The sequence below is a fragment of the Phragmites australis genome, chromosome 13, assembly GCF_958298935.1.
Source record: "Phragmites australis chromosome 13, lpPhrAust1.1, whole genome shotgun sequence".
Lineage (NCBI taxonomy): Eukaryota > Viridiplantae > Streptophyta > Magnoliopsida > Poales > Poaceae > Phragmites > Phragmites australis.
In genome coordinates, this window is record NC_084933.1 from 19,730,271 (window position 1) to 19,742,029 (window position 11,759).

Below are 11,759 nucleotides of genomic sequence, written 5' to 3' on the forward strand. Positions count from 1 at the left end.
GCTCCCCCCTTCCTGAGTGATGTATTTCAGTAAAGAGTCGTTGCTCCTTTGGCGGTAGAGGAGTCCCCCTACCTAGGAGTACTTGTGGTACTGCCACGTGACCCTTTTTGCTGACCCATCATCGGTAAGGGCTGCTTGATTCTGAAGGTAGTCCAAGATCTGATCCATTCAGATCATACCCGAATCGAGCAGGGCGACCACATGATGGCCACTCAAGGTTGACGGCACTGAAGGAGGCGCTGCCTCAAAAGGTGTTGCCTTTGGTGCTCCGTTTCCAATCAGATCATCCCTTCCACGTTGGCCTAAGACCGTGGTGGGTGGTCATGTGAATTTTTTTCAAAGACTCCAATCATGATAGGTGCGTAAGAAGAGGCTAGATTGGCCAACTCATTGGCTAAGAAATTGTCCTTGCGAGGGATGTGCTAGACTTCAAAATAGAAGGAGCGTCGCTCTAACTTTCTCACTTCAGAGAGGTATGTCGCCATTGTTTGGTCTGATCACAGGAAATCCTCCGCATCTGGTTTACAGCCAGTAGCGAGACCCTCATCACTAGTGGGAATTTTACCCCTCGTGTGGATGCTGCTAATGTTCCAGATAAGAGGTCCTCATATTCCGCAACATTGTTTGGTGGCTCAAAAATTTAATTGAAATGCGTACCTGAAGGTGTCGTTGGCTTGTAGAGTTCAGATCACTCCAGCCCCCAGTCCATTCAACACGCACAGCCTATCGACATGTGTGGTTCTGTGCCTGTTCGCCTCTGGTCGTAGAAAACCCTCACCACTCGACGACCAGCACCGTTCCCGTGACCTGTAGGGGTAGCTGCAAAATAGGGCAACAACTCCTCATCTGGTCAAGCAGTGGTCAGAACAGGAGGAGAAAATGGTCACCTGTTGAGATCCTGGAAGGTTGCCCCCGTTCCTGGTATCCGCCGAAAGTGGTCATTCTTTCTATTAGAAACTTTAAGAGTAGAAGACCCTTTTTCATGTCCTCAAGATGACCCTGACCAAAAGGCCACACACCCCGATTAGTTTTAGGGTACCCTCTTACCTCTTTGGTATATTGTCTGTCTTATGGCTCCGGATCACGCTGTAGAGGTCGCGTTGGTGCAGAGAGTCGCACAGGTTAGAGGATTGGTTGTCCCGATAGGGTGGGGGTCTCTGAGCGCTCCCTGTCACCATGGGAGGCCAGGATCTTTCTTGCCATAGGGCCTACCGCGATTCTTGGCGATCGCGATCATCACCAGTCCTATTGATGGACGTAGTGCTTGCTGCCGCAGTTTGGCGTCGAGCGGCCTCAACCAGGAGGGCGAGGTCACACAACTATGGCGCTAACGGTAAACCCTCTGGTACTGCTACCGGTGGGCGGCTAGGAAGTATTCACATGGTTCACAGATTCTGTGCAGGCGTCATGGCCTCATAATCGAGCTGCCAAGTGCAGAGTGGTGACATGTCACGAGGGGGGAGCCCCTGGCATTCGTGCGGCACGACGGCCTTGGTGAGGACGCCGCCAAAGACCGCATCCTCTGTGGCAGCTCCTCCGGGCGACAAAATGGTAGTTGGGGCTATATCAGAGCATCCTCATGTCCTGTGCAGGTCCGGTTCGTATCTAGGCATGCGACCTGGGGATCAACGACGTCACCCGAAACATGGGAGCCTCCGCTGCCCCCCGTTGCATGAACTATCATGCAAACTTCCCATTGAGCCTCGGAGCCTTCGAACTCCTATTCGGTGTCCCATACCTAAAGGACATCAGGCTCATCTGGCTCGTATCCTGTGATGAACACCTCGAGGTGATCGGGGTCCTCGAAACAAGACTCAGCGGTTACAGTAGATCTGGCCATGGGTAACCTAATATAATCTCCAATACTTACCAAAACGTAGAAACGCGCCCCCTACCTGGTGCGCCAACTATCATGGGTTAGTCTCTGACAATGATTCCGTGGTGTTCCGGTTGACGGGCGCGTGAACAATACTTGCGGTGTGCGTGTGTTTGTGATAAACTCAAGAACAAAGGGATTATCTAGGTTTAGACCTTCCGAAGAATAACAGCCCTACACCCTGTGTATTTTGTTATCAGTATTTGTGAACTAGTTAACTATCCATTCCATTATGAATCAGGTCCTCCTTTTTATATACTAGAGAGAATGAGAACTTACAAGTGTGCCCTTTTCTGTTGACCCATACCTGAGCTAAACCTTCCACCCCTAGACTATTTAAAATGGATGGTGCACGTGCCCCATTTTGTTCTGATGAAGCTGTCAAACTCGTCCCATCCGCTGGACACCTCCACGCCTATGTCACCCCGGTTAGCCGGTCTGCCCTGTCCCATCACCGGTCTCTCACGCGCGCATGTGAAGCAGTCTAACACGCCCGCGAGCCTGTCTCGTAACATTTAATGTTACAGGATGGGAAATAGCACTACTGCATCGGCCATGACCTGTCTGCTGGGAAGGAATACCTAGGGAAGGAAAACACTTGAGTGACAAGTATTTAATGAGAATAGACTAGTTTGGTGAGTACCTATCCCGTGACTAGCGAAGGCTATTCGTGGGATTCCCTTATGTGGTAAGGATCCCGGTTGTGAAGACGCCGATTGATCGTGTTGGGACTTTGGTTCAGGAAAAAACCTTCTGCCAACTGGCATTGGCCAATGTGAGCCCTCAGAACAGGAGACCTCCCTATTCTCTACATCGACAGATCTTCAATAATTTTTGACTTAAGAAATTACTTGTGTAATGAGAAACAAAAAAGGGACATTTTTTTGTTTCTCATTGTACGAGTCATATTTTTATCTGATCGTTTAGTGAACTAGATGATGGCATCATCTATACCACATAATTTATTCTGAATTTTTATAATAATTTTGATAGCATTTTGAATTTTGAGAACATTGGATTTTAATATTTTTATTTTTAAACTTGTCGCACTTCCAACGTGCAATGGACGGGCGACAAGTAGCATGTCGCCTTTCTAACGGGCGAATAGTCTAGATCCACAATCTATACTCCTATAAAATAGACAAGTTGTGACAGATCCGAACGATCTCCACCGTACATTTTACACGATCAAATAGTCTACAATCAAAATTACCCCCGTCTCCCTCTCTCATATAATATGGAAAGTTACAATCAATTAGCCAATTAACAATCAACCTACTCCCAACATGTTGTCCTTTATCGTCTTCCTTGATTGCAGCGTGCTCACTTTACTTATGTCGCTCTATTTTCAAAACTTAAATCAAGATAAATGATCATCACATAATGAAAGGACAAAGCCAATCAACAATATATCTTTTCTTCCTCTAATTCAAAACTATGATAAGATCTCCAACGATTGTGCTTTCTTTCTTTTGTCTAGCCTATTTTTAAAATCCGGCTACAATCTTCGGTCGTTACTACCACTACACGGATCGACAGGCAACAACCTCAACTTCAGTCACACACCAATCACCTCCGCTGACGTCTCTTACCTCCGCTCATCGGCTCGTACCCACCTTATCAACACTGGTCACCTCCGTTGATTAATCTCCTCAACACCATCCATCTCCGTGTCGCACGGCTATCTAGATTCAATCATCATATATGTAACTCCCTATTTTGTTATGCTATATTCTTTTATTTCTTCAAATTATTATATCTTTTATTAATTTTATGTATATAAAACCCATGTACAGTTGCTAGTTTTTCAAAATAAACATATATATTAACAATTTTTATTAAAAAATAAAAACTTTTTTTTTAAGAGGAACCAGGTTGGTATTTCATTGATAGTGCGAGCCGGACTGACGCTTTGCACTCTTTGGAGGTTCGGATTCGGAATTCTCGTGACGACCCTGTCTCGGAGCCCGTTTCTGGGAGTAGGCCGAATGCTGGCCCACTACTGTAGTAGTCTCGAGAACTCGATAGAATTTTATTTTAGATCAGCCGCAGAAACAGGCTTTGCCAGAAATTTCAAATTCTCAGAAAAGTAACGAGGTCCCAAGCACACGACACGTTGTGCGTAGCTTTTTGACACTTTCTCTGCGTCCACAGCATCACGCCCTCGCGATGAAGTGCACACGGAGCAAAGCTGTTAGGATGATCTCTCGTCCCTTTTTAACGGTAAGTTAAAGTTTATTGGTGGTTGAACACTAACGAGTGTTGTAGTGATGTTTTAGAAAATGCATTGAAGATCATGGTGGACTTTCGGTCAGAGCCGAAGGTTGGCCTGCAACTTTTTCTATCCATGTAGGCGAAGGTCATGACGGATCTTCGGTTGGAGCTCGAAGTAGGTCTACGACCCCTGCCGTCTACATAGGCGAAGGTCATGGCGGACCTTCGGTCGGAAGCTAAAGGTGGACCGACGATTCCGCTCACCGAAACGGGCAAAGGTACTGGCGTGTCTTCGACCGGAGGCCAAAGGTCGACCTACGACGCCAGAGGGCAAGAGTGAAGGTTGTGGTGGTGAACCTTCGGTTGAAAGCTGGAGAGACCCTCAGCGTAGTCATGAGACTGATCGAAGACCACAAATAGACGTCGAGACCCACTTAACTGCCTAAGGCACAATTATAATTATGCAAATGTACTTAAATGTAATATAATACCTTCAAATATGCTGAGAATGTAACAGTTGAGATGGTTAAACTGTAAATCATAACGTTAGTTAATTAGATACGAGTTATAAATAGAATCATACTGTACTTAAAGTGAGAAAAAAAATCAAGATTATTTACTCATAACACATATCACACACCGAAGCCTTCGATTTTTTCCTAAAACTAAGGTCTTCTTTGGTTGGAGTTAGCGACAAAAGCTCTCCGGGCACCCGATCCACCGCATGCAGTGCAGCTACGGGGTACCCGGCAGAGACGTGACCGGGCGCATTCATCTTTCCATTTGTTCGGCGAGAGCTCAGGGCCGATGCTGCCCGCACGGCGAGGGGCAGAGGCTGCAGTGCCTGGTGCCGACTGGCGGGGTGCCAGGACTCTCGTTGTGGAGGCAAGGTCGGACTCCTCTTCCAGTAGTCCTGGGCCTCTCCAGGCTATTTGATTTACCGACCGTGTGGTCGGTGCTTCGATTATTGACCCCCCCCCCCCCCCCCCAGCCGTCCAATCCATATCCCGCGGTCGAGATTAAGCAGCGGAGACCCATTCAAGCGCGTTGTGGAAGGAACCGAGAGCTCCCTCTCGTCGTCGCGCCGCGCTGCCTCGCCGGTTTCACCGCCGCCCTCCGGTGAGCTCCAGAGACCCGCATGCGCCGGTGTCTGTACGATCCCAACTGCCTCTTCTGCAACAACGACGCGGGAGCTCACCAACACCCCCGGGCAAGGAGTCTGATGGCGTTTGGAGTTTAGCCTGTCTTTTGGTTGTGACTGCTCACTGGAGTACGCCTTGTTACCAGATTCATCGTACTAGAGCAATGGAGATGCAGGTGCTGAATTATACTCGTCATAGGCGTGAACCAACAGAAGATACATCTACTGCTACTTCTCTATCAATATAGGTACCAGAAATTCTCATGCTGGTGCCGTTAAAAAAGAGAAACATCTACTAAATCTCACTTTTCAAAATCGTTGCGAGTTAGCTGGTGCCGCGTCCATGGCGCAGAAGCATGTGCGAAATTTCTTCGCCATACTCGTCAGCACGCCGGCAACGCACCAAGACGGCGAAGTGCAGCTGCGCGTGCAGGCTCGTGGGCGATGGTGAAGACTGAAGACGTGCGAGAGGTCCGCAAGCTGCAGAATGCATATCATCGAGAGGGTGCGTCTGCACGACGGAGAAGACATGCGACGAATCCCAGAGGTTGCAAATCATGGAGAAACCTACACAGCTCGCGACGGCACAAACAGCTCGTCGTATTTTTCATGTCCGAACAAAAAGAAGCAAAAGGCGGTGGTTCGATTGAGTGCGTGTAATGCCTGAAAAAATCTAAATTTATTTGCGACCACGGGACCTGAGGAGTACGAATTTTGACGTTTTGAATCTTTGCTCGGATGGAAGATGGAGACAGTGGATGCGTAGATGAGTCCATAGCGAGTCCAATAAAATTCCGGTCTCGTCTACCGCCTCTAGCGTTTGTTTTTGTCGCGTAACCGCGTCGAATACGTATGCGTCCCCGGTCTCCGGCTCGCCATGTGCCCGGCCCCGTCGTGCCGTGCGTAGCCGCTGTCGCGCGCGCGCGTGCATGCACCTCTCGGCTCGGCTGTGCGCCCGGGCGGCCGGTGCCAGACGCCGAGCTTGGAAGTGCCATGCCATGGCCGGGTGGCGGCGACCGGCTTACGTGCCCGCGACGTGAGTGAAACCTGCGCGTTTACACGATCGACGACATGGTTGTCGTGGGCTCGTGGCGGGCGGTGTTGCCTGCTCTAGCCTGGCAGTCTGACAAGTTGGCCACAGCTTTGGCCAATCTAACTCGGAAAGAAAGGAGAAAACAGCTGATTTGCCGGCGTGTTTGTTATTGCTCCCAATCTTCGTATCCATACCTCTACGGTACTACTAGAAGCGAATTACAGGCGCTGGGGGTACCGGAAAAATTTCAGAGTTAAGCGAACAAAACAGCGACAAAGCACAACGACGTTAACAACAAAAAAGCTTTTCTGAATACAACTCTATATCTTACTACTGTAAGCTCATCTACTGTGCTCAGCTTGAAGTGCAAGTATTCCAGCATGTTTGATGCAATAAAAAGCTTTGAGCTATGAACCAAGCAACCAAGGAGACGAAATTCTTCTTGCTTTATTTTTTATGACTGAGTGGTGTTTCTTGACTCACTGCCACTCTGGTTTGATGAGTTCAAACGATATAGAAGAACAGTTTGTGGCTAAAAAGCATATGATCTTGCCACATAAAGCACACAATCTTAAAGAGCAAGAAGTGCTTTAACTGAATCTTTGCTTGCTGTTGCCTGTTACTCTGTTGCCCGCCTGGCAGTTTCTTCGAAGGAATTAGGTACGTTCCTATCCAATGGTCATGTTTGACATAGCTTATCATTAGTTTCTATTTCTAAGAAGCTGAAACAAACAGAGTGATTTATTGTTGGCTTTTGAAAAACCGAAAAGATAACTTCTGATAAAATGAACTAAAAACTGATAACCTGGTTGAGAGTGACTTTTTTGAAAAATTGGTACGTTAAGAATCTAAAAATTTCTCATAAAAGGCAACAACTTTTAACATAAGTTATAAACAGCTTTCAACAAAAACTGCTTTTAAATAAAAGCCTATAAATTTCAGCTATGTCAAATAGGAGTATAGGACCAATAGCAGGCATCATGGGTGCAGGTGTGCAATGCAACCGTGTGGCTCACATAGGCAGAACTGAAGAAAGATAGAGCAAGGAACACTAGGACATCCACATCATTCCTAAGAAGAAAAAGAAAACACTGTGTGGCTTACAAATGGCAATGGCACTGGGTGTCACCTTCCATCGCAAGCAGGATCGGTTCTTCTCTGGCCGAACCTGGTGCCTGAATGATGTAACTGAGCAAGTGGCCAGCGGCAGTGAGGCCTTAGTCCAATGAAATCTAATGATTGCCTGTCAAGAACATTGTCAGATTGAAGCAAAGGTCAGCAGCATGTGGTAAGCGATGGTACGATGACGGAAACACCGAAAGTTCTGAAGCTGGATGCGCTGCGGTGCGGTAGATGATGGATTCGTTGCCATGGCGCGGAAGAACTGGAGATGCTCTATCAGAAGATCGTCTGACACTACTAGGCAACAAACGGCTAGTGCATGTGCATCTCCAGTCTTTGATCAAGGCATTGGGAACAGTTCCATCCAGAGGCAGGCATCATGGCATCACGGGTGTTAGTTTGCAGCCATGTCCTGTGCATCGTTCACCAGCAGTTTTTCGCCACGGGAGATCACCAACGCCCCCCGCGCATGCAAGGAATCTGATGGCGTTCGGCGTTTAGCCTCTCCGTGGTTGTGACTGGTCACTGCAGCACGCCTAGCTTATTACTAGATCCGTCGACGTACTAGAGCATTGGAGACACAGGTGCTGAACTATACTCGTCATAGTTGTGAAGCAACTGACGATACATCTACCAAATCGCACGTCTCGAAATTGTCCATGGCGCAGAGGGATGTGCGCAAATTCTTCGCCAGACTCCTCACCACGCCGGCAACGCACCAAGATAGCGATGTGCAGCCGCGCGTGGACGATGGTGAAGACGTGCGAGAGGTCCGCGGGCTGCATAGTGCAGCGCCTGCATGCACGACGGCGCAGACGCGTGAGACGAGTCCCAGAGGTTGCAGATCACTGAGAAACTTACGGTTAGCGACGGCACCAACAGAGCGCATCGAACAAAAGGTGGTGGCTCGATGGAGTGCGAACACGGTCCGGATCGAGGCAACCCCGGTGTGCAGCGCCGTCCGGATTTACGATCTTGGCCGTCACACCGTCCGGATTTACGGTCGTCACCGTCACACCGGGTACGGATTTACGATCTTGACCGTCACACCATCCGGCGCCGTAGAGCCAGAGTTGTCGTTCCTGTCGACACTCTGCCCTGCGCCCCATCGAGCCAAGCCACCTCTGCCCCCGCTTGGGATGACATGAGCACCGCTACGTGCTCGGCAGAGCGATGGCTGCGTGCGCCTGTTTTTATGCTGCTGCTCGCGACGGGATCAAAGCGATGTGGTACTAAACCACTCCTTAAGCGTGTGCATGCCGCGCAGGACTGGTAACGAATACGTGGAACGGTCGAGGCCGAACGGGAGTCGGAGACGGAGTCGGAGTCGGGTCTCGTCTCCCGCCACTAGGGCCCGTTTTTCTCGCGTAAACCGCGTCGAATACGTACGCGTCCTCAGTCGCCGGCTCGCCCCGCGCCCGGCCCCTGCCGTGCGAAGGTGCCGTCGTGCGCATGTGCATGCCACGCTCGGCTCGGCTGCGCGCCCGGCGGAAGCTGGCACCCTCGATCGGCATGCAGTCCGATCCCCCGTGGGCGCGCAGGCCGCCAGTGCCTGACGCTGAGCTTGGAAGAGGTGCCGTGGACGGGTGGTGGCGGCCGGCTTACTCCGCTTTTAGGAGTATGCTTCGGTGGTAGTACACGATCGACGTCTCAACGACATGGGCGTCGTGGCGGGCGGTGTTGCCAGCTCGAGCAGACGCCCGCCCGTTTGACAACCTTACCACAGCTTAGGCCAAACTAACTCGGAAAGAATGGAAGAAACAGTTGATTTGCCGTTGCCGGCGTGTTTGTTATTGTTCCCAATCTTCGTATCCATTTTTTTGAACGAAACAGCATGAGGAAGTGCTGATATCTATTACATAAAGAAGAGAGTTTTGTACATGATAGCAGCCCCGGGGGAACTAGAGGAGCTAAAGAAAGAAAACAGAAAATAAGAAAGGATTAGCCTCTCGGAATGATACTCACAAGCCAGCGCGCTCCCGCTAGGGCCCATGTTCTTCCCTCCTCTTTGATCTTGGCAAAAAGCAATGTCACGGAAAGCTCTTTGTGATCGAAAATTTTTGCGTTACGTTCCTTCCAGATCTCCCAAACAACTAGCAGGATCAGAGATCGGCTAGCTCTCTTTGGGATTCCTTGTGTGAAGGCTAGCATCTTCCACCACTCATGCACTGAATTGCTTTGGCGCCAGGAGGATGGTTGGAGTTCCGGGTATGCAACCCATGCCGCAATTAGAGTACAAACCCTTCTCAAGTATCTGCAATCAGCAAGTAAATGATGTGCCGATTCTGATGTGTGCCTGCATAGAGGGCAGTAAGTGATGTTTGGCCATCCCCGCGCAGCTAGCCTGTCCGCGGTCCAAACACGGTTTTGGATGATGAGTCATGCAAAAAACTTGCATTTTGGAGGAGTCCAAACTTTCCAAATCATTGTGCTGTATAAGGTCCTTGCCGATCCGATAAATTATGCTCCATATGCCGAGGATGCCGTGTAAGTGCCTGTAGTGTTCAGCTTACAGGAGATTTCATCCTCATGATCTGGGTTGAGCTGGAGACACAATGCTTCTGCTAATCTACACTTCTGAATCTAGACTGTATTCGTTATAGAATTATAAAACAGTCCATTTTTTTCCGCTGTTGCGACTTTTGGACATGCTTGTTGATCTCATTGCTCACAACCCGCTGATGAGTCCTTTTGCCATTCAGAATCATCTTGCTTGCTTCCCCAGTTCACTGGTTTTTTCTTTTTTCTAAAAGTATTCTGTCCACAGAATTTCATCACGCTCTTCTTACCGTTCTTTTGTGAAAACAAGCCATGCTCTTTTTAGTTACTTGATGGTCATGCTAGTCACCCACGCTAATTGTCCACGAACTGTATCACTCTCGAATGAAACTCACTACATTGTTGATTTCACTGAAGTTTTGGTCTTTGGTTTGTTATATATATCCCCATGCCTTCACAGCGTGCATTTGTGAGTGTTGTCTTGCAACACAATTACACAGCGTTCAATCATGTTGAGCTCGTACCACATTTGCTATCAAGACAAACCCATGTTATGCGGACGACACGAATCACACGATCACGCTCGCCGATGAGCCGGCAGCACGGTGTGCCTGCGCCAGGTGATCAGTCGCCACGGGAGCAGCGTGGTTTATTCGACTCGGTGCGCGCTTCCCCTTCACCAGTAATCCTTTCAATCACCACCCTTTTTCCCTCGTCTTCTTCAGAATATGAACGCTCGATCCTCCCATGCAACAACCGGCAGCCACCGTCCGCCGCGCCGGCTCCAGCTAGCGCTCCTCCAATGTCAGCACCCTCGACTTCTCCGTCTACGGTCCACCACGGCGCGAACAACGCTGGCGCGGCCGTTGCAGCAGAGAAGCCTGAGGCATGAGTCGCTCCTGCTGCTCGGATTCTTGGAGCACACGCCGTGGTGGGTGTACCGCTAGCCGGTGAGTGGCGGCGTGGCGCGGAGCAGAGGCTGCGGTGCCGAGTTGCCGACGCCGCTAGCGGCAGGGCGCCAGGGCTCTCAGCGTCGGGGACATGTCGTGCTCCACTCCCTCGCCACACCCGTCGCCTCCAGGCTCTCCGGTGGGTGGCGTTGCCCGCCGTACGCCGCGGCCAGACCAGAAGGGGTCGTCGTTTTACCGATCGGTTGGTCGGTATTTCATTTACCGTACACCCACGGGGTAGCTAAGAGACGTCCGATCCATATCCTGCGGTCAAAATTAAGCAGCAAGGACCCGTTCAAACGCGTGTGGAACGAGCCGAGCGCTCCCGCTCGTCATCCCGCCGCGCTGATTCGCCCCCGCCCACCAGCGAGCTCCCGAGTCTTACATGCGCCGGTGTTCTTCGATATATCCGGCTGGAATGTCTCGTGACCTCGTCTGCTTTTGTTCGCGCGGAGATGCCCGTTTTGATGATCTTCGAAAGCCAGCAAAGCTCGGTTGATGCCAGGGACTCTCGTCGTCGAGGGGCAGCGCTATGCTCCTCTAGTCCTCTTACTCCCTTCACCGCCGCCTCCGCGTGGATAATGGATTGCAGCAGGGGCAAAGCAGTAAGACACTTAGGTGGTCTTCTTTCAGGGTTGTCATGAGAATTTGATTAGTCTTTTTTTTTTCTCTTGTCCTGAACTTTTGTGTGGTTGCTCGAGACTTAGGCATGCCTTACATGTATTTCAAGCTCTGAATCCCAGGTGTGAAGCATCACTTATTGGCTATGTTGTGAAAGATCTAATCCCATGCCTTCCATGTGTATTGATATGAAGAACACAGTCTGAAGAAGACTTGTAACCAAGTTGAGTTAGTTTACTTTACACAGCAGCCTACAATGATCTGTTGTATTTTTTTTTAATCCTTTTTGCAGATTGTGAATCC